This window comes from Palaemon carinicauda, chromosome 39 (genome assembly GCF_036898095.1).
Source record: "Palaemon carinicauda isolate YSFRI2023 chromosome 39, ASM3689809v2, whole genome shotgun sequence".
Taxonomy (NCBI): Eukaryota; Metazoa; Arthropoda; class Malacostraca; order Decapoda; family Palaemonidae; genus Palaemon; species Palaemon carinicauda.
Genome location: NC_090763.1, coordinates 21,279,616 through 21,302,626, shown reverse-complemented (window position 1 = coordinate 21,302,626; position 23,011 = coordinate 21,279,616). Strand labels below are relative to the sequence as shown.

The 23,011-nt window shown below is 48.6% G+C and overlaps 1 pseudogene; it reads right to left on the bottom strand.

The window, feature by feature from the left end:
• Positions 1-21,851: 21,851 nt before the first annotated feature.
• On the bottom strand, positions 21,852-21,970 carry LOC137631512 (5S ribosomal RNA; annotated as a pseudogene).
• Positions 21,971-23,011: the final 1,041 nt, after the last annotated feature.

Genomic DNA, 23,011 nt, shown 5'->3' with positions numbered 1-23,011 from the left:
TCGTCTTATGGTAGGGGCGGTCTTGACGAGACACGCCTGAAACCATAGAGGGAACATCTGTTCGTTGGTTAAAGCCTCTCGAACCCATAAGTCCTACGACATTACTTCTCCCTGGGGCATGGGAGCTTGCAAGAGGTCTCGGACTAGGCGAACGACAGGCACGAACAGACGAACCCTCTGTCGCAACACTGATAACACTTTGCGCAATTATCACTTTATCACTACAATTTTCTGTTTTTGCACTTACTTCACTGAAATCGAATTTTTCAATAATTTCACATTAGGCATGAATAAAAACTGATTTCTACCTGAAGCACGCAATTCTCCCCTACATCAAAAGGTTATAATTGCGAAATAAGTCGTATAATGTAAGCACATTAATACAAGCAAATAAACAGTAAACATATATATCGAATAAAACGGAAATATATAAAGTTAAAAGGATCAGTGACTGTGGAGGAGACTAAACACTAGTTCATTAAAAACTACGTTTTCAATCTCTCACCGTACAGTGCCTTGGGACGAGAATAAAAACTAAAAACGTTTTACCCTTTCTCCCCGTACAGAGACTTGGGACGAGAGTAAAAAACTGACTCGAGAACAACGTTACTCGCTTGGGACGAGAATAAAGATCGGAACGTTCTCTCTTCCTCTCTTCCTCTCTCTCTCTCTCTCTCTCTCTTGATTTCACACAGAAGAGAAAAGCCCACTTACCCTTCGTCAATAAACAGGTTATTTGACCAAAGGAAAAAACTGAAAGGACTAAGAAATTGAAAATTAACAAGTTCCTTTAAATTAGTATTTAAAACATTTCAGTTTGAAAGAAGAATGAACAAAACGTCAGAATCGATTTACTCTTTCTGCAAAGTGAAACCGTGATTCTCTCTTTCTCTATCGTAACGATAGAGCGCAAACTGCGTAGCATAAATAAACCAAACGTTAGTTCATCTTTGAAACAGCACGAAGACTATTCAAAGAAAATCTTTCATAAAATATCTACTAAAAAATATTCATTTAATAACTCTTACAGAGCAAATGATTTAAACTTAACGAAAATAAACAACTTCGGTTTCCAAGTTAGGACCGCCTACTCTCGGATTAGGGGAGGAATAGGTAAGGCCGCATATAAACAAATCATTAAAATTTATCTTGATGTTTATTATAAATGGAAAGCTAATCGAAGAGGCCTAATAAAGGCGGGTGAGATATAAAATATATAGAGGAAAAATGTTATTTTTATTAATAAAATAAATTTTTGAATATACTTACCCGATAATCATGTAGCTGTCAACTCCGTTGCCCGACAGAATTCTATGGAGGGATACGCCAGCTATCACAATACTAGAAGGGGGTGTATTTACCAGCGCCACCTGTGGCCAGGTACTCAAGTACTTCTTGTTGACACCTCCTCAATTATTCCTCGGTCCACTGGTTCTCTATGGGGAGGAAGGGAGGGTCGATTAAATCATGATTATCGGGTAAGTATATTCAAAAATTTATTTTATTAATAAAAATAACATTTTTCAATATTAAACTTACCCGATAATCATGTAGCTGATTCACACCCAGGGGGGTGGGTGAAAAACCAGTGTACAAGACTAAAGGATAGCTAAGTATCCCGTATTTCATATAATCAGTTATCCACAATAACAATGAAATAATAAGTACCTGGTAAGGAAGTCGACTTGAACCGTTACTCTGCCTTTAATAAGATCGTCTTCCTTACTGAGCGCAGCGTTCCTCTTGGGAGGCTGAATCAACTCAAAGGTGCTAAAGTATACAGGGCTGCAACCCATACTAAAGGACCTCATCACAACCTTTAACCTTGGCGCTTCTCAAGAAAGAATTGACCACCCGCCAAATCAACAAGGATGTGGAAGGCTTCTTAGCCGACCGTACAACCCATAAAAAGTATTCAAGAGAAAGGTTAAAAAGTTATGGGATTATGGGAATGTAGTGGCTGAGCCCTCGCCTACTACTGCATTCGTTGCTACGAATGGACCCAGGGTGTAGCAGTACTCGTAAAGAGACTGGACATCTTTGAGATAGAATGATGCGAACACTGACTTGCTTCTCCAATAGGTTGCATCCATAACACTCTGCAGAGAACGGTTCTGTTTGAAGGCCACTGAAGTAGCCACAGCTCTCACTTCATGTGTCCTTACCTTCAGCAAAGCAAGGTCTTCTTCCTTCAGATGAGAATTTGCTTCTCTAATCAGAAGCCTGATGTAGTAAGAAACTGAGTTCTTAGACATTGGTAGAGAAGGCTTCTTGATAGCACACCATAAGGCTTCTGATTGTCCTCGTAATGGTTTTGACCTTCTTAGATAGTACTTAAGAGCTCTAACTGGGCAAAGTACTCTCTCCAGTTTGTTCCCCACCATGTTGGACAGGCTTGGGATCTCGAACGACTTAGGCCAAGGACGGGAAGGAAGCTCGTTTTTAGCCAAAAAACCGAGCTGCAAGGAACATGTAGCCGTTTCAGATGTGAAACCTATGTTCCTGCTGAAGGCGTGGATCTCACTTACTCTTTTACCTGTTGCTAAGCACACGAGGAAAAGAGTTTTTAATGTGAGGTCCTTAAAAGAGGCTGATTGGAGCGGTTCAAATCCTGATGACATTAGGAACCTTAGGACCACGTCTAGATTCCAGCCTGGAGTGGACAACCGACGTTCCTTTGAGGTCTCAAAAGACCTAAGGAGGTCCTGTAGATCTTTGTTGGAGGAAAGATCCAAGCCTCTGTGGCGGAAAACCGCTGCCAACATACTTCTGTAACCCTTGATCGTAGGAGCTGATAGGGATCTTACGTTCCTTAGATGTAACAGGAAGTCAGCAATCTGGGTTACAGTGGTACTGGTTGAGGAAACTGCATTGGCCTTGCACCAGCTTCGGAAGACTTCCCATTAAGACTGATAGACTCTGAGAGTGGATGTCGTCCTTGCTCTGGCAATCGCTCTGGCTGCCTCCTTCGAAAAGCCTCTAGCTCTTGAGAGTCTTTCGATAGTCTGAAGGCAGTCAGACGAAGAGCGTGGAGGTTTGGGTGTACCTTCTTTACGTGAGGTTGACGCAGAAGGTCCACTCTAGGAGGAAGAGTCCTGGGAACGTCGACCAGCCATTGCAGTACCTCGGTGAACCATTCTCTCGCGGGCCAGAGGGGAGCAACCAACGTCAGCCGTGTCCCTTTGTGAGAGGCGAACTTCTGAAGTACCCTGTTGACAATCTTGAACGGCGGGAATGCATACAGGTCGAGATGGGACCAATCCAGCAGAAAGGCATCCACGTGAACTGCTGCTGGGTCTGGAATCGGAGAACAATACAAGAGGAGCCTCTTGGTCATCGAGGTAGCGAATAGATCAATGGTTGGCTGACCCCACAGGGCCCAAAGTCTGCTGCAAACATTCTTGTGAAGGGTCCACTCTGTGGGGAAGACCTGACCTTTCCGGCTGAGGCGATCTGCCATGACATTCATATCGCCCTGAATGAGCCTCGTTACCAGCGTGAGCTTTCGATCTTTTGACCAAATGAGGAGGTCCCTTGCGATCTCGAACAACTTCCTCGAATGAGTCCCTCCCTGCTTGGAGATGTAAGCCAAGGCTGTGGTGTAGTCGGAGTTCACCTCCACCACCTTGTTAAGCTGGAGGGACTTGAAGTTTATCAAGGCCAGATGAACTGCCAACAACTCCTTGCAATAGATGTGAAGTGTCCTTTGCTCCTGATTCCATGTTCCCGAGCATTCCTGTCCGTCCAGTGTCGCACCCCAGCCCGTGTCCGATGCGTCCGAGAAGAGACGGTGGTCGGGGGTCTGAACAGCCAATGGTAGACCTTCCCTGAGAAGAATGCTGTTCTTCCACCACGTTAGAGTAGACCTCATCTCTTCGGAAACAGGAACTGAGCCCGTCTCTAGCGTCATGTCCTTTATCCAGTGAGCAGCTAGATGATACTGAAGGGGGCGGAGGTGGAGTCTCCCTAACTCGATGAACAGGGCCAGCGATGAAAGTGTCCCTGTTAGACTCATCCACTGCCTGACTGAGCATCGGTTCCTTCTCAGCATGCTCTGGATGCATTCTAGGGCTTGGAAGATCCTTGGGGCCGACGGACAAGTCCGAAAAGCTCGACTCTGAAGATCCATACCCAAGGAGACAATGGTCTGGGATGGAACGAGCTGAGACTCCTCAAAATTGACCAGGAGGCCCAGTTCCTTGGTCAGATCCATAGTCCATTTGAAAATCTCCAGACAGCGACGACTTGTGGAAGCTCTTAAAAGCCAGTCGTCTGACGGAGCCGGACACAAGATCATGATACTGCTGCACAGTCTGTAAACTGTCAATCATGGGCAAGCGAGGAAGTACAGTGACAACCCGAATCTGTCTAGACTGTCTGGGTCGTACAGACAACTCCTTAACGGGTTGCTGAGGTTGCCGCACTGCGTCACAACAAGTCCCTTCTGTTGGTTGTTGAACGTCTTCCCTGTGACACATTGACTCCGTAAACAAAAAATCCTCTAACAAGGACTAAGCTTGGACTGCATGTCATGCAACACAGCTCAAGGTCTATGGGAGCAGGTGTGGTAACAGACGGGATTAGCGGCTGAAGTGGAACCATTACCTTCCCTGTAAGCATGTTATGCTTAAATAAAAGTCCATAAGAGGTTATGCAGCTAAAGGCTCCCTCCAAATGACAGAGTCCTCAAGGGAATATCAGAAGGAGGGAGAAAAGAACTTTCTCATCTACAGGGACCTTATCCTAGAAAAGCTAAGTTCTCTGAGTGAGGGTTCACTGGTGCAAAAGCAGCAGACTAGAAGGCAACGTTATGAAACTGCTTGACAGTCTAGTGAGTTGGCAACAACCCAAGATGTGTTGAGAAGCATGCGGTAAGGTATGCAGAGCATGATGTATGCAGAGTATGCTGTATGCAGAGCATGCTGTATGTAGAGCATGTTGTATGCAGAGCATGCTGAATGCAGAGCATGCTGTATGCAGAGCATGTTGTATGCAGAGCATGCTGAATGCAGAGCATGCTGTATGCTGAGCATGTAGTAAGCAGAGCCTGCTGTAAGCAGAGCCTGCTGTAAGGAAAGCAGAGCGTGTGCATGGCGTTTAACATTTCTCAGAAATTCCATGACCAGTGCTAGAGTGCTTAATGCATGCTTGCATGGGGTTTAAACCATGGTATGAAAATGGAGGTAAGGTATGCTGAACAGCAGAGTCAGAACGAGCTGGAACAACAATAGTTGTGGTTTCCTCTTCAAGACTCCGATGAGGGAACACCTGAGGCTCAGTCTGCAAAGGCTGAATAAAAGACAAGCAGAAGCAAGGCGCATGGGTGGAGGAGGCTGACTCCTAGCATGAGTGGTTGAACCCAAGGGTTGCGCTTGCTGAGCGGTTGGCGGAAGCGGAGTAGCAAGTTCCAGTTCCTGTGGTGTGAGCGGAGCGCGATGAGGAAGAGGCTGCGCAGAACAAGGTAAATGTCTCGCAAGCTGAGGCTCCTGAGGCGCAAGGCTAAGGTGTTGTGGTGCTTGCCTTGTGGAGGGTTGAGCTCGCTGCAGCGAGAGCTGAGGAGACTGACTCATGGACGGGAGAGGTTGTTGTACCTCAACCGAGTGTTGCATCACTGGTGGAGCAGCAAGTGGAGGCGGAGGAAGAGAGGTATAATCCTCCTGATCCCAATGTAAAGGTTGCCTTAAGGAAGGCGGAGGCTGAACACCACAGGGAACAGCAAACTCAGCACGTGGCTCAACATCGTACGCCTGGCAGGTGGAACTGCTGGCAGGTGGTACTGCGATCAGGCGGAGCGAGTGTAGGTGGAGGGAGTGTAGGCGGAGGCGGAGGAGCAACACTCTCAGCCCGACACTCACGCATCAAGTCCGAAAGCTGTGCTTGCATGGACTGTAGTAGAGTCCACAACATCGTACGCCTGGCAGATGGTACTGCGATCAGGCGGAGCGAGTGTAGGTGGAGGGAGTGTAGGCGGAGGCGGAGGAGCAACACTCTCAGCCCGACACTCACGCATCAAGTCCGAAAGCTGTGCTTGCATGGACTGTAGTAGAGTTCACAACATCGTACGCCTGGCAGGTGGTACTGTGATCAGGCGGAGCGATCATAGGCGGGGGGGAGTGTAGGCGGAGGCGGAGGCGCAACACTCTCAGCCCGACACTCACGCATCAAGACCGAAAGTTGTGACTGTATGGACTGCAGTAGAGTTAACTTGGGGTCGGCAGACACTAAGTTCTGCTGAGGTAAAGCCTTAACAGCAGAGATCTGTTGTGGCAGAACCTTACTCCTCTTAGGCGGAGTGTAATCAACTGATGACTGAGGAGAGTCAGAGCTAACCCAATGACTGCATTCGGGTTGTGAACTTTAACTTCGTACGTCTGGCATAGGTCTGGACTTAACGTTTAAGAGGTCTTGAGACCTGAGACCAGCGTTACTCTGCCTTTATTTTCTCCCCTAATCTCTTCTGCAGACGAGCAAAATAAGGGCTCAATCGTCTGCGGGTGGGAGTGACGGTCTCGGTAAGACACGCCCACAACCACCGAGAATACTTCTGTGCGCCGATCAAGGCCTGCTGAACCCTTATGCCCTTCGACATTGCTTCTCCCCTGGGCTTGGGAGCTTGCAAGAGGTCCCGGACTGGGAGGACGACTGGCGCGCACAAAAGTACCCTCACGCACTAATCACTTATCACTTTGATTTCTGTTTGCACTTATTTCACTGAACTCGAAACTTTAAGTGGTTGTACCTGAAATACGCAATTCTATCCTTTCTCAAAGTTAGTAATTGCGAAAACAGAATTACAATGTAACAGAAAAATCTAATGAAAGATAATTCAGTGGTTGGAAAGAGACTAAACACTAGATCACTCTAGAAACGTTTAGTTTCTTCCCCTAAAGAGACTAGGGAGAAGAGCAAAAACGATAACGACGTTACTCGTACGCCTGGCAGGCTTGAATGAAACGTTTATCCTCTTTCTCCCTCCGTCTCTATCTCTCTCTCTCTCTCTCTCTCTTGACTTAGAACCTGAGAGAAGAGCCCAATCATATATATCGTTAAAACATATTATTGTTAAAGGAAAAAACTGAAAAGTTCCTTATTAGGATCAAAACCATTAAGTTAAGAAAGAATGAACAAAACGCTAGACACGGTTACTCTTACTGCAACGTGAAACCGTGAACATTCTTTCTCTATCGTAACGACAGAGTGCAAGTTGAACGTTCTGAACGTCAACAACTGCAGAGACAAAACAAAACGTTAGTTCAACTTTGAAAACAGTACGAGACTGTCAAAGAAAATCTTTCAAACTCTGTGGCGGAAATAGCATAATATGTTAACAGGTAAAACCGAAATGACGGGCTCAAAGTTTATTAACTTCGGTAAAAGACCGCCTACTATTAGGAAGGTCGAATATAAACAAATATAAAAATTAATTTTAATGAGTTTATAATAAAAGGAAGTTAATCGAAGAGGCCTATAAGAGGCGGAGAGATATAAAATAAATCTATAACTTTTGTTAAGCAAAATTAAGAAAGAGAGTCTATACTCTCTTAGACACCAACACTTCCGTCTAAGGGAAGGGTCGGCCATTGAAAGGTGAACGAGAGTTCATACTCTCTCGTCACCATAATTAATCAAATTAATTCCAAAAGCTAACTAAGCTAATATAGAAGTTTCCAGTAAAGCGACAGCCGAAATCAAAGAGAAATACTTCACCAAAGTCGTGAAAATACTCCAAGAACATAAGCGTATCCCAGAACGTCTTGCCGGAAGCACGACAGAGGAATAATTGAGGAGGTGTCAACAAGAAGTACTTGAGTACCTGGCCACAGGTGGCGCTGGTAAATACACCCCCTTCTAGTATTGTGATAGCTGGCGTATCCCTCCATAGAATTCTGTCGGGCAACGGAGTTGACAGCTACATGATTATCGGGTAAGTTTAATATTGAAAATCTATAATTAACAACAACAATTTATAACGTGATAAGATAATTGCTAAAAGCCTAAAACACACTTTACTCTATGGAAAAAAACCAGAGATAAAAGCAAGGGCAAAACACTTTTACTCTCCTTTCAAAAGCATTTCTTTTGAGGATAGTATTGAATAATCCAACACGGCGAAAGCAATAAAACCAAAACCAAGTACTTCACCAATTCGGTAGAAAACTCGAGGTCATAATAGCGAGTGGAATCGACTTGTCGATGGAACCGACAGAGAAGAACTGGAGCTGTTTACATGTAAATGCGGTATCTGGCCGATAGTTGGCGCTGGTGGGCACACCCGCTACCTTCATGGTGATCGCTCGCGAGTTTTTGAATTCTGTCGAGCCGTCGGAGACGTCAGCTATTATATATTCACCGGCTAAGTTTAATATTTAAAATATATTTTTCCTAACCATACAAACCTTAGCTATTTAATTAGGGTATTACTTTCGGCGTAGCTGAAATCACGAGCCATTAGAATTTTAACGAGGGTTTACTACCCCCTCGCTAGTTAGCGAGGGGGTAGGGGAGAGGTAGCTAGCTACCCCTCCCCCCCTCACAATCCGGTGACTAGCTCACTTTGCTTAGAGGTAGGACTTCCCGGGGGACAGGACTGGCGGGCAAGTTTGATTAAATAGCTAAGGTTTGTATGGTTAGGAAAAATACAAATTATCTACGAATCTGTCATTTGTTCCGTAACCGAAATACAAACCATGCTATTTAATTAGGGTGACTTAATCCTTAGGAAGGGTGGTATGTCCCAGCCGTTACTGGCTTTTGGCTTTGCCCGGGGACTCATTATCTGAGTGTGTCACCACTCAATAATAAAGAGTCCCTGCACCTCGCTCGCACCTTGCTATGCAAGGGCTGCGGCCTACATAAGCTGTGTGTGAAGGATTATGTGTGACTCATCCTAGGAAGTTGACCTGAAGTTCTTTAGATGGAAAACTTTATGCTAGGACTTTCCCAATACCACCTCGTCAGGGTATAGGGACGTGACAGTATTAACTTAATACTAGGAACACAAGGAAACATAGTTTACCCGCAGTGGTTTGAGGTCAGCTGTGCAGAGAACCCAGGATGCTGCTTTCCCCAAGAGAAGGGAGGATGAAGAAAAGAATATGGGCCAGACATAACTTTTCTTTCATGCAGACTAAAACCGGGTAACAATGCCTTCAACCCTCTGCTACTTGTCCATAAAGGAGCCTGAGGTTTAAACCAGCTGCTGTGCAGCCACCACAGAGCCGATAGAGAACGTATCGAGCCTCCTGTGGGTCACGTGACCTCACGTCTTGCAGGTAGTGGGCTGTGAAGGTCGTCCGACGCTTTCACATTCCTGCTTGCAGAACCTGCGTCACTGAGAAGTTCTTCTTGAAGGCCGGGGGTGTAGCTACGCCCCTGACATCATGCGCTCTAGGGCGACATGACGGAGGAGGGTCAGGATTCAGGGACAGATGGATCGCCCTACGAATCCATGCCGAGATGGTATTCTTGGTGACCCTCCTCTTTGTTCTCCCAGTGCTCACAAACAAAGCTTGCACTTGGGGACAAATGTAGCCGTTCTTTGAGATATAACCTCAGACTCCCTACTGGACACAGTAGGGGAAGGTCTGGGTCATCTGTTACAGAACGAAGACTCGAAATCTGGAAAGATTCGAATCGAGGATCCGGTACTCCCGGATTCTGTGTCTTAGCCACAAATTCAGAGAGGAATATGAACGTTACCTCCCCTCATACCCTTGCATGGGCGATGTCAACGAGAGACCATGAAGTTCACTGACTCGCTTGGCCGAGGCCAATGCTAGTAGGAACACCACCTTCCAAGTTAGGTGGCGATCTGAAGCCTGGCGTAATGGTTCGTAGGGAGGTCTCTTAAGAGGCCTGAGAACTCGAACCATATTCCATGGAGGAGGTCTCACTTCCGACTGAGGGCAGGTAAGATCATATCTTCGTCTGAGTAGGGAAAGTTCCAGCGAGGGAGAAATATCCACTCCTTTGAGCCTAAAGGCTAGACTTAAGGCTGAGCGATAGCCTTTCATTGCCGAGACTGAAAGGCGCATTCTTCCCGCAAATATATGAAGAACTCCGCTATTGCTGGAATAGTGGTATCGAGTGGAGAGATACCCCTTCACGACTTCAACCACAGAAACTCGCCACTTTGCCTGGTAGACCCTGCGGATGATCTACGCAGGTACCCAGACATCCCGTTCGCAACTCGTTGCAACAATCCTCTCTTAGCGAGGAGATGCTGGATTAGTCTCCAGGCTTGAAGTCGAAGCGAAGCTACGGCTTTGTGAAAGATGTTGGCATGTGGTTGTTTGAGTAGCTTGTGTCGTAGAGGGAGTTCTCTCGGAAGTTCCGTTAGGAATTGCGGAAGGTCCGGAAACCATTCCGCGTGATGAGCCATAAAAGGGTCATCGAGAGATTGACCGATCTTCTGGTCTTGTTGAGCATCCTTCTCGTCAGACAGAACGGGGAAAAGCGTACACGTCGGTGTTGTCCCACCATTGTTGAAAGGCATCTTGCCAGAGTGCCTTGGGATCTGGGACTGGGGGGCAATACAGCGGAAGCTTGAAGGTAAGCGCTGTAGCGAACCGATCCACAGTTGGGTAACCCCACAAAGTCAGGACTTTGTTGGCTACTGGATGATCCGAGGACCACCCGGTACTCATTATCTGAGAAGCTCTGCTTCTGCCGTCGGCGAGCACATTCCCTTTGTCTGGAATGAAGCGAGCCAATAGAGGAAACGAGTGGACTTAGGACTATCTAAGTATCTCTACTGAGAGATGGGATAGCTGCTTTGAAAAGGTACCTCCTTGCTTGTTGATCTAAGCCACTACTGTGGTGAAGTAGCTCATCACACCACAGTGTGATCCGCTAGGTCCTTGTTGGAACTGTTGAAGGGCCAGGAAGACGGCCTTCATCTCTAGCAGATTTATATGGAGGCACTTTTCCAATCCTGACCACAGGCCTGAGGTCCTGTGGTACAGAACGTGCCTCCCCCCCCCCCCTTTCCTTTGAGGTGTCCGAAAACAGCATCCAACCAGAGGAAGGAAGGAGAAGATCCATTTTACTTCGTAGGTTCTCGCCTGTCACCCACCACTGGCGATTCGTCCGTTCCGCAGGATCCATAGGGATCATGGTGTCCGGGGAATCGTAGCCTTGATTCCACTAGGACCTGAGTCGCCCCTGGAGAGACCTCATCCTGAGGCGACCGTAGAGAACTAGACGAGCTAAGGGTGAAAGGTGACCGAGGAGACGTAACCACGATTGGGTTGGAAGCTCTTCTCGTCTGAGGAAAGGGCTTGCGACTCTTCTCAGCCTTGCTATCCTGTCGTCTGATGGAAAGGCGTTATGGAGATTGGTGTCTATAATCATGCCTAGGTGAACCAGTCATTGATTGGGCAGCAGAGCGGACTTCTCGAGACTTACCATGATCCTTAGATCCTGGCAAAGTCGCAGAAGTTTGTCTCGGTGTCAAAGAGGGAATGACTCCGAGTCTGCTAGGATCAGGCAGTCATCCAGATAATGGATGAGACGGAAATTGATCCTGAGTGCCCATGATGAAATTAGGGTGAACCGTCCGGTGCTGTGGAGGGACCGAAACACTGCACCTTGAACTGGTACTCCTTGTCGTCTATGCTGAATCCTAAGTACAGTGGAACCTCTACATACGATTGTCCTAACATACGAATTTTCCAACATACGAAGTAAAATTCGACCAAATTTCTGTCTCAACATACGAAGTGTTGCTCCAACATACGAAGTAAACAATACGCTTACCCGTGGAATTTTCTCAAAAGCGTCCAGCGTCGTTTGTTGTTGACGCCACTAGACGGCAGCACATCGGAGGGACGCCAATCGAGCGTCACCTTGATCAGTCCTCTCATCGCGTGAGCATCGTGTGGTTGTCCTCCATTCGCTCAGTTTTAACAGTTTTTTTATCTTGCCTTTTCACGTGTTGTTTTCTGTGTTCCGTAATCATGGGTCCTAAAAAGCTTAGTTTCGGTTCAGGAAGTAGTAGCAGTGGTGAGAAAAAGAGGAAGTCTATGCTTTCATTAGAATTGAAGCAGGAAATAATAGAAAAGCATGAGCGAGGTGTACGTGTTAGCGATCTGGGTAAACAATATGGCCGGAATATGTCTACGATCTCGACGATCATAAAACAGAAGTCAGCCATTAAAGCAGTGAAATCTTCGAAGGGGATCACGATTATTTCTAAACGTCGTAGCCCTACTCTGGAAGAGATGGAACGCCTTTTGTTGATCTGGATAAAGGACAAGGAGATTGTTGGCGATACGATCACGGAAACGATCATTTGTGAGGCCAGCGCTATCTACAGTGACTTGAAGGCGGCGCGCTCTCGGGGTGACGCGGGGGAGAGTTCAGCCGATCCTACGACGGAGGAATTCAAGGCGTCTCGAGGTTGGTTCGAGAAATTTAGGAAACGGACCGGGATTCATTCAGTTGATCGTCATGGAGAAGCTTCGAGTTCGGACACCAAGGCTGCTAAAGACTTTGTTAAAAAGTTCGAAAGCATCGTGGCAGAGGAAGGTTACGTAGAGCAGCAGGTGTTCAACTGTGATGAAACCGGTCTGTTTTGGAAAAAGATGCCTAGTCGAACGTATATTACCGTCGAAGAGAAGAAAATGCCTGGACATAAGCCAATGAAGGATCGGTTGACTCTTGCGCTTTGTGCCAACGCCAGACGGGACTGCAAAATAAAGCCGTTATTGGTTTACCATTCCGAAAACCTTAGGGCATTTAAAGCACATAGAATTAATAAAGACCTGCTACATGTTCTATGGCATTCTAATTCTAAGGCTTGGGTTACTAGGCATATCTTTGTGTAATGGGTAAACGTAGTTTTCGGCCCTGCTGTCAAGAAGTATCTTCAGGAGAGGAATTTGCCTTTGAAGTGCTTGCTTTGTTTAGACAATGCACCCCCCCCCCGAACTCGAAGATGATATCATCGATGAATACAAATTCATCAAGGTGTTGTATCTTCCACCGAATACCACCCCTATCCTCCAGCCCATGGACCAGCAAGTCATCTCTAATTTCAAAAAGCTCTACACAAACCACTCATTTAAGCAGTGCTTTAATGTCACGCAAAGCACCAACTTAACTTTGCGTGAATTTTGGAGGAGCCACTTTAATATCGTGCACTGCTTAAAGATCATTGATCAGGCTTGGAAGGGAGTAACTCGTCGGACCCTGAATTCCGCTTGGAAGAAGCTTTGGCCTGATGCTGTTGCTCCCAGAGATTTAGAAGGTTTTGGCCCCGAGAATGAACCTGTACTTGCTGCCGAGGAAGACGTCGAAGAGATTGTATCCCTTGGCAAGTCCATGGGTCTGGAGGTGGATGATGATGACATCACCGAACTCGTCGATGAGCATCACGAAGAGCTCACCACCGAGGAACTCTAGGAGCTGCAAGCCATGCAGCATGATGAGTTCCAAGCGCAGTTGAGTGAGTCGGAGGAGATCGAGGAGGTAGGCAAAATCTTACGTACGGCGGAAATAAAACATATGTTGAGATACTACCGCTAGAGAGTTATGGGGTCTTTTGACTGGCCAGACAGTACTACATTGGATCCTCCTCTCTGGTTACGGTTCATTTTCCCTTTGCCTACATACACACTGAATAGTCTGGCATATTCTTTACATATTCTCCTCTATCCTCATACACCTGACAACACAGATTACCAAACAATTCTTCATTACCCAAGGGGTTACTGCACTGTAATTGTTCAGTGCCACTTTCCTCTTGGTAAGGGTAGAAGAGACTCTTTAGCTATGGTAAGCAGCTCTTCTAGGAGAAGGACACTCCAAAATCAAACCACTGTTCTCTAGTCTTGGGTAGTGCCATAGCCTCTGTACCATGGCCTTTCACTGTCTTGGGTTAGAGTTCTCTTGCTTGAGGGTACACTCGAGCACACTCTCCTATCTTATTTCTCTTCCTCTTGTTTTGTTAAAGTTTTTATAGTTTATATAGGAGATATTTATTGTTGTTACTCTTCTTAGAATATTTTATTTTCCTTTTTTCCTTTCCGCACTGAGCTATTTTCCCTGTTGGAGCCCCTGGGCTTATAGCATACTGCTTTTCCAACTAGGGTTGTAGCTTAGTAAGTAATAATAATAATAATAATAATAATATCATCATCAACACGTTGTTGATTTCATCGACAAGCATCACCCACAGAAACTTCAGGTTTGCCGTGTTGTTGCGCAGTTCAATGATGTTTGCTTAACGCATCTTAGAAAAATCCTCAAAAGCAACTTTCACTCGATAGTTTCTTTAAAAATCTTTAAAACGGTCTAGTGATCATGATGAAAAGAAAGAAAGTGAAGCAAAGAAAAGGAAGACCAAATCGAGTGAAAGTGATGAAAATTAAAAATAAGAAAAGAAAAAATGTAAAAAAAAATATAAAATTATAAAAATGAAAAAAAAAAATCACCTAAGTTAAGTTAAAGTTCACGTAGTAGTGTAAGTTAGTGTAAGTTATCGTACACGTTATCATACAAAGTCACCGTCCCTACCTCCTCGCTGATCTTCCGTCTCCTCCTGCGTAGAAGTCCCTACACCTGCGCTGGCCTGTCACTAAGGTAAAGTGTTACATTAAAACCCGTTTTTTATTTATTATTTCATTATTATTATTCTTTTTTTTTTGGTTTGTAATATGTATTTATTATACAGGTATTGTATTAATGTATTGTGTAATTATGTGTAGCCATTTATTAAGGATTTATTATGGGTTTTTAGGCTGAGGAACGAATTAAATAAATTACCATGTATTCTTGTGGGAATATTTGCTCCAACATACTATAGTTTTAACATACGAAGCAGTTTCTGGAACGAATTAAGATCGTATGTAGAGGTATCACTGTACTTCCTTGAAGACGGATGGACTGGGATCTGGAAGTACACGGCCTTCAGGTCCAGAATACACAAGTAGTCTTGCGGTTTACTGCCAGACTGACTGTGTCTGCAGTCTCCATGCTGACCGAAGTATGGTTTAATCTGGACCTCTGCCCACAGAGTTCGCCCCCTTGCTGATCCCATGGCAAGGGTATTAAATGACATCGGATTCATCCTCAGGGGAGGTAGAGATATTGTGAACAGGACGCGATATCCCTGACTGATTACGGAAATCGTGCAGGAAACGGACCTGAGTTGTTGCAACCTGTCTGCGCAACCTTGTAGGTATCCCACCACTGGCGGACATGCAGGGAAACTGCCAATCCTAGCGTTTGCGACCTCAGTTGCTCCTTCTAGGATTCTTCCCTCTCCTGGGGGACTTCTTGCCTTTCTTGTCCTTGACTGGAAAGGGCTTAGACCCGACTGTCTTAGCTTCCTTTGATTTGGTAGGACGTGGCTGCTGAGGTGCTGGTTTATAGGGCTTGAATATCAAAGCCCTATATAGGAGAGAGTCTCGGTAACTTCCTACACCTCTCTGCCGCCTGCTTCACGTCCTTAGGCTCAAACAAGTTCGTTTCCATAACGAAAGAATGTCTGAGCCTGAAGATTTGGTGCTAGAGGACTCCCGGTATTTCTTGGAGTCCTCGACTCCCTCCCGGGAGGGATGCAGAACTCCAACCACGACAGAGGCAGGCTCTTCTCCACCTTTATTCGAGAAAACTTTATCGCGCGAGGTGGGGTTTCCCTCAATGGTGTGATTGGGGAACGTCTCACCTCCCGTGACTCTCCTGAGGGCGAGAAAACTTCGTCCAAAGGTGAGGGAGGAAAGTCTGAGGGGGGAAAATCCCTGCCTCGAAGACTTACAAGGAGACAGCTACATCCTCGGAGAAGTTACCTCGTCGGAACTCCTCTTTTCCTCTTTGTGGGAGTGGTTGCAGCCAAGGATTTGTGGCTCCACTCAGAGAGAACAGCTTGAAAGCCTGTGCTACTGCTCTGATTAGAGTCCCAAACCAGGCTGCCGGCCGACGGTTGCGCTGTCAGACACTCCCTATGGAGGGGAAGTCGCCTGTAAACAGATAAGGAAGGTATGTCCTTGGACCTTTCTGAAACCTTCCCCCCTACCGGCAAGCACGCTGTTCTGTGCTTGGGGGGGGGGATGTGGCAATGGCACCCTTACCGCGCGTTGTCCGGCAGCCTCGCGCGGGGGAGGGTATAGGCGACTGCGCTAGGGAGCGCGCTGGCGCTCGCGCGATGGGAAATACCCAGGGGTCGCGCGCGAGAGACCGTTGAACACGCTTGCGGGCGCGCAGGCGAGACTTCATAGGGTGCGCATGAATCAGATAGGCGTGCAGGATCAAAATGAAGAGCCCGTGCGGACCAGAATGTTGGAACGCGCGCGCGTACGAGATTGTTGGCGCCTGAAGATCGTCGGCGCTTGAGCGCGTATGAAGATAGTCGGCGCTTAAAGATCGTCGGCGCTTGAGCGCGTATGAAGATAGTCGGCGCTTAAAGATCGTCGGCGCTTGCGCGCGCAAGAAGATCGTCAGCGTTTGCACGCATAAGAAGATCGTCGAAGCTTGGGCGCGTAAGAAGATTGTCGGCGCTTGCGCGCGTAAGAAGATCGTCGGCGCTTGCGCATGTAAGAAGATCGTCGGCGCGGGAAACCATCGGAGCCTGGGCGCGGACGATCGTCGGCGCTTACGCGCGTAGGAAGATTGTCGGCGCTTACGTGCGTAGGAAGATCGTCGGCGCTGGCGCGCGAAAGAAAATCGTCTGCCAAGAAGATCATCGGCGCTTGCGCGCGTAAGAAGATCGTCGACGCTTGCGCGCGAAAGAAGATCGTCGGCCAAGAAGATCATCGGCGCTTGAAGATCGTCGGCGCTCGAAGATCGTCAGCGCAGGAATGAGATTGGCGTGCAGGATCAGAATGAAGAGCCCGTGCGGACTAGAATGTTGGCACGCGCGCGCGGCTATCAGCGCGCGCGCGTACGATATTGTTAGCGCCTGAAGATCGTCGGCGCTTGAGCGCGTAAGAAGATCGATGGCGCTTAAAGATCGTCGGCGCTTGGGCGCGTAAGAAGATCGTCGGCGCTTGCGCGCGTAAGAAGATCGTCGGCGCTTGCGCGCGTAAGAAGATCGTCGGCGCTTGCGCGCGTAAGAAGATCGTCGGCGCGGGAAACCATCAGAGCCTGCGAGCGGACGATCGTCGGCGCTTACGCGCGTAGGAAGATCGTCAGCGCTAGCGCGCGAAAGAAGATCATCTGCCAAGAAGATCGTCGGCGCTTGCACGCCTAAGAAGATCGTCGACGCTTGTGCGCGTAAGAAGATCGTCAGCGCTCGCACGCGAAAGAAGATCGTTGGAGCTTGAAGATCATCTTGGGCGCGTGAGAAGATCGTCAGCGCTTGCGCGCGAAAGAAGATCATCAGCGCTTGCGCGCGAAAGAAGATCGTCGGCGCTTGCGCGCGTACGAAGATCGTGGGTGTAAGAAGATCGTCGGCGAGAACGTGCGCGGGCGCGAAGGGTCAGCTGACAGGACGATCAGGAACTGGGACGATCAACACTGGAAAGTTCTGCTTGATACTCCGAGGAAGAGTCTCTATGAGAGACCTCTCCCGCGAACGGGAGAGGTGCCCTTCGTAGAAGAGACTAGGAGACACTCGCAGGCTGAAGTACTGGTGAGCGCCTGTGCGCTAACTCAGGAACAGTCCCTGGAACAGGATTTCTCTGGATGGTAGTCTCAGGAGCACGCAGGGGATACCTGGCGCTTAAGGGACTTACTCACAATGTGAGAAAGCCCCTTTTACCCTGAAGGGACCGGTGCCCGTTGGATAACAGGGTGCGTGGGCGCCCACAGCGTCAGCAGCCAGGAACGGAAACGGCAGGTCAGCAGGTCTAGGAGATGGCGAACAATTCTGCGGAGAGGTCCCGAACAGCAAGCTGGTCTAATCAGGAACAATCCTCCGAAGAGGAGTCTCTATGAGTGGCCTCTCTCGCGAACGAGAGAGGTGAACACTTCGTAGAAGAGACTTGAAGACACTGGTGATGGCTCCCCTTAGGGCCGTTGGATCAGCAAGCTGACCTATAAGGAGCAATCCTCCGAAGAGGAGTCCTTATGAGTGGCCTCCCTCGCGAACGAGAGAGGTCACAAGACTGATCCTGCAGCTGCTCAGCCTCTTGAACATAGCTGCAGGTGCGACCGCTCAGCCCTAAGAGCATAGCCACCTCAAGTTTTCATGCAACCACTCAGCTCCTTGAGCATGGTTACAAGTGCGGTCGCTCAGCACCAAGAGCATAACCGCCTGAGGACCAGGAAAACCCATCCAGGAATTATTAAGGTATGAGAAGTTCCCCCTCTGCAGGGGGAGGATCTCACACCTGGGAAGGGAACCTCCCTAGGAAGGGAAGTAACCTACCCCTGGAGGCGAACCTCCTTAGCGTTCTAAGATGAACTGAAGAGCTGACAGTTGTCATGGGAGAACTTCTAAGAGAAGGGATCACGCCCATGATGATGTCCTAGAGAGACGGCAGAAAGAGCAGACTCCCCAGGCACAAACAGGACAGCTCTGCTTCGTTGGCACACTTTAGGCAAACGAAGAAAAACTGCATAGTCAACTGGGAAAATAAAATCAAATAATTAGTTAACAGAAATTCCCCAGGGAGGAACTCCAAAGAGAAACCCCGAGGGAATAGCAAAACATAAGAATTAAAAATTAAGTATGCGCCCTCCTCCCCCACTGACATTCACGGAAGAAGGGGGAGGGCGGAGAACTGTAACAAAATGACAAATTCGTAGATAATTTGTATTTTTCCTAACTGTACAAACCTTAGCTATTTACATAGGGTAATTACTTCAGCGTAACCGAATGACGAGCCATAAGAATTTTAACGAGGGTTTACTACCCCACAGCTAGTTAGCGGGAGGTAGGGAGGGGTAGCTTGCTCCCCCCCCCCCCACACACACACACTAGTGCATGCTTCACTTTGCTTAGAGGTAGGACTTATCCTGGGGGACAAGGCTGGCGGGCAAATATGTGTAAATAGCTAAGGTTTGTATAGTTAGGAAAAATGACAAATTCGAAGATAATTTGTATTTTTCCTAACCATACAAACCTTAGCTATTTACATTGGGTTTACCTTTTAGCGTAGCTGAAATGGCGAGCCATTAGAATTTAACAAGGGTGTATTACCCCCGCGCTAGTTAGCGGGGGGGGGGGTAGAGGAGTGGTAGCTGGCTACCCCTCCCCCGCTCACACACCGATGAATTGCTTCACTTTCACTTAGAGGTAGGACTTGTCTTGGGGGACAGGGCTGGCGGGCAAATATATGTAAATAGCTAAGGTTTGTATGGTTAGGAAAAATACAAATTATCTTCGAATTTGTCATTTGTTCCGTAACTGAAATACAAACCACGCTATTTACATTGGGTGACTTACCCCTTAGGAAGGGTGGAAAGTCCCCAGCCATACTGGCTTTGGCTTTACCCGGGGATTCAGAATCCGAGTGAGTCGCACTCGAGAAAAGGAGTCCCTGCACCTCACAAGTTCCTTGCTCCGCAAGGAACCGTGTGGCCTACATAAAAGCTTGTGTGTGAAGGAAGAAGTGTGCCCGTCCTAGGCAGTTGACCTGGAGTTCCAGAAGGAACTCTGGGTTAGGACGTTCCCAATGCCACCTCGTCAGGGTATGGGGGACGCGACAGTATTGACTCAATACTCGGAACACAAGGAAGCATGGTTTACCTGCAGAGGTTTGAGGTCAGCTATGCAGAGACCAGGATGCTGCTTCCCAGTAGAGGGGATGATGAAGAAAGAAGGGCCAGACATACTTCTTTCGTTCATGCAGACTAAAACCTGATAACAATGCCCTCAACCTTCTGCTACCTGTCCAAAAAGGAGCCTGAGGTTAGACCAGCTGTTGTGTAGCCACCAGAGAGCGACAGAAACGTATCGAAACTCCTGCGGGTCACTCCCTGCAGGAAGCGGGCTGCGAAGGTCATTAGACGCTTCCAGACTCCAGCTTGTAGCATCTGCGTCACAGAGTAGTATTACTCGAAGGCGAGGGACGTTGCGATGTATCCAACATCGTGCCGTAGGGCGACGTGACTGGGGAGGGTCTGGATTGAGTCCGAGCTGATGAGGTATACTGGTGACTCTCCCCCGTGTCCTTCTTGTGCTCCCAACCCGGCTGCACGTGAGGACAAACTGCAGCTGTTCCCAAAGCTAACCTCTCGATTCCTTTACTGGCAAGAAGGAGAAGGTTTTGGGACATCAGATACAGAATGGTGACTCGAAATCTTGAAGGAATTGGACCGAAGGGCCGGGACCCCAAGATTCTGAGTCTAGACAACAACTCAGGAGCGAACCTGAATGTTGCCTTCCCCCATTTCTTAGAAAGGGCGGAGTCGTACGAGACCAAGAAGATTGCTTACACACTGGCCGCGGCCAGAGTGAGCAGGAGCCCCAAGACGGAATACGATCAGAGGCCTGACGTAAAGGGTCTTGAGAAGATCTCTTAAGGGACTAAAAAGTCCGAGACATGCTCCACGTTGGAGGTCTCACTCCGACTAGGGCAGGGACGTTCGCAGCTTCGCATGAGCGAGGAAATTTCCAGCGGGAAGGAAAAAGTTATTCCTTTCAGCCTGAAGGTCAGGGGAAGGCTGAGCTACAGGCTTCATTGCCGAGAGCGGAAAGGAGTTTCCTCCCGCCGAAAGGCAACAAGTTCGTTATTGCTGGAGAAGAGGCCTCAAGGGAAGAGGTATATCTCCCACGACACCAACCACCGAAGACTCTCCACTTCGCCTGGAAGACCCCTGCGGATGACTATCGCAAATGACGCGACCTCCGTCCCGCGACTGTAGCGGGTTGTCTCTTCTTGAGGAGGCGTAGTGTCTCCAGGCATGAAGCCGAAGCGGCGCCCCGCCTCATGAAAGATGTTGCAGTGTGGTTGTTTGAGTAGCCTGTGCCGTGGGAGAAGCCCTCCCGGGAGTTCCGTCAGGGGAAGCAGAGGGTCCGGAAACCGTTCTGCGTATAGTCCCAGTGGAGCTCTCAGGGCCATTGAAAGGTTGACAGACAACCTGGTCTTGTTGAGACCCATTCTCAACAGACAACAAAGGAGGGAAGACGCAGGCGTCGATGTTGTCCCACCATCACCGGAATGCATCTTGCCAAAGAGTCTCGGGGTCTGAGACTGGGGGGGAAGAACAGCGGAAGCTTGAGGTTCCAAGCTGTCGCGATCAGGTCCCCCAGGCCAGGACTTACTGGTTACTCAAGGCCAAAGACCCCCAGGTACACTCTCTCCACGAGGCTCTGCTCGGATAGTCGGAGAGAACATTCCTCTGCCCGGAATGAGCGAGCCGATGGTGGTATTGAGAGGATCTCAAATAATCTCAGTATCTCTACTGCAAGATGCGAAGGTATGTAAATGCGTCCCTTGCTGGTTAGAACACGCCAGTACCATGAAGTCGTCGCGCACGGAGCGACTCGGCAGGAGCTGTAGGATCTGCAGGATCTGTAGAGGGGCCAGACTACGGCCCCTAAGCCTGCCTGAATGATGGAGAGGTATCCTTCAGGTCCTGACCATAGGCCTGGACCGGAACATGCCCCCCCCCCCTTTTCTTTGACGAGTCCGAGAACAGCATCAAAAATGTGGGGAAAGGACGAGAATATCTACTCCCATCAAGAGGTTCCATAGGTCAATCCCCATTGCAGGTCTAATCGTCCCGCTGGTCCCATAGGGGCCAGAAAGTCCGGTTAATCGCTGCTTTGAAACCACCGGAACTTGGGCCGCCCCACAGGGAACTTATCCTGAGGCAACCATTCGGAACTTTAGACGGGTCAACGAGGAAAGAGACCTAGGAAACGTTCCAAGGTAGGGCTGAAAGCTCTGCCCGACTGAAAACAGGTACTGCGACTCTCCTCAGCCTTGCCACAGTCAACTGAAGGGAAGGCTCGGAGGAGGCGGCAACAGAATCTGGCGTCCCCAGGCAGTCACCCATCCAAGTACCAACCAGACCCGACGTTGCTTAACCTCGCTGAACGGACGAGAAGCGGGGTTTCCAACGTGGTAAGGCCGTTGACTCAATATCATGGCTAGATACTCCAGATGTTGAGGCCGAAGAAGAGAAGGCTCCTAGCAAATTACCATGAACCCCCACTCATGGTAAGGATCCGGAAGCTTGTCCCGGCGTTGAAGAAGGTCGAACCCGAGCCTACCGGAGTTGACCAGACCTCTAAAAGGCGAAGGAGGCGGCAGCCTGCTCCCGAGCGGCCATGAGAAAAGCAGGGAGAGTTCTCTGGGGAAAAACCTGCGATGCCACGGCGGGATCGCCACACTGCGTCTTCAGCAGGAATACCTGTAGTCTAGGCTGAATTCCACCAGCTTCCTGGAAGATGGATGGAATGGAAACTGAAAGTACCCGTCCTTCCGATCCAGGGCCTAAGGAGTCCTGTCGCCTCGTTACCAGTCTGATCGATTCTGCTGTTCCACGCTGGACGAAGTTTGTTCGACAAACTTGATCAGAGCTGAGAGGTCGACTACGGAATTCCCGTCTCAGATACTTTCTTACGAGAAAGGATTGACTGAAGAAGCCGGGGGGTGAAGCCGTCGACGATCCTATGGAGGACCCTCTCCTAAGGTATGGATCATTCTGCCCAAACGGGCAAACTCTTGCCGACCCAATGGCATAGAGGTTCAGAGACACTGAATTCGCTGACAGAGACGGCAGGCGCGATATCCTTGGCTGATCACGGAGATCATGCAGGAATGGGCATCGGGAAGCTGTTATCCGGATGAGTAACCTTAGGCATCCTCCCAGCGTGAAACCTGCAAGGGGGGGTTGCCAATCCTAAAGTTCGTGAACTCTGCCGCTCCCTCTAGGACTATGCCCCCCCGGGAGAGCCTCCCGTGCTACCTGTTCCTGACAGGAGGGGACTGCTATTGGACACCTTGTCTCAGTTGTCGTAGCCGGTCCGATAACTTAGGCCGACGAGGCTGAAAGAAAGAGGCGCTGGAGCCCTGCAGGGTCTGGAAGAAAGCGCCTTGGAGGAGTGAAAAACGGAAGTCGACTTCCTCCGCACAACCGCTGTCTATGTCTCTGTCCTTGGGCACAAACAAACTCT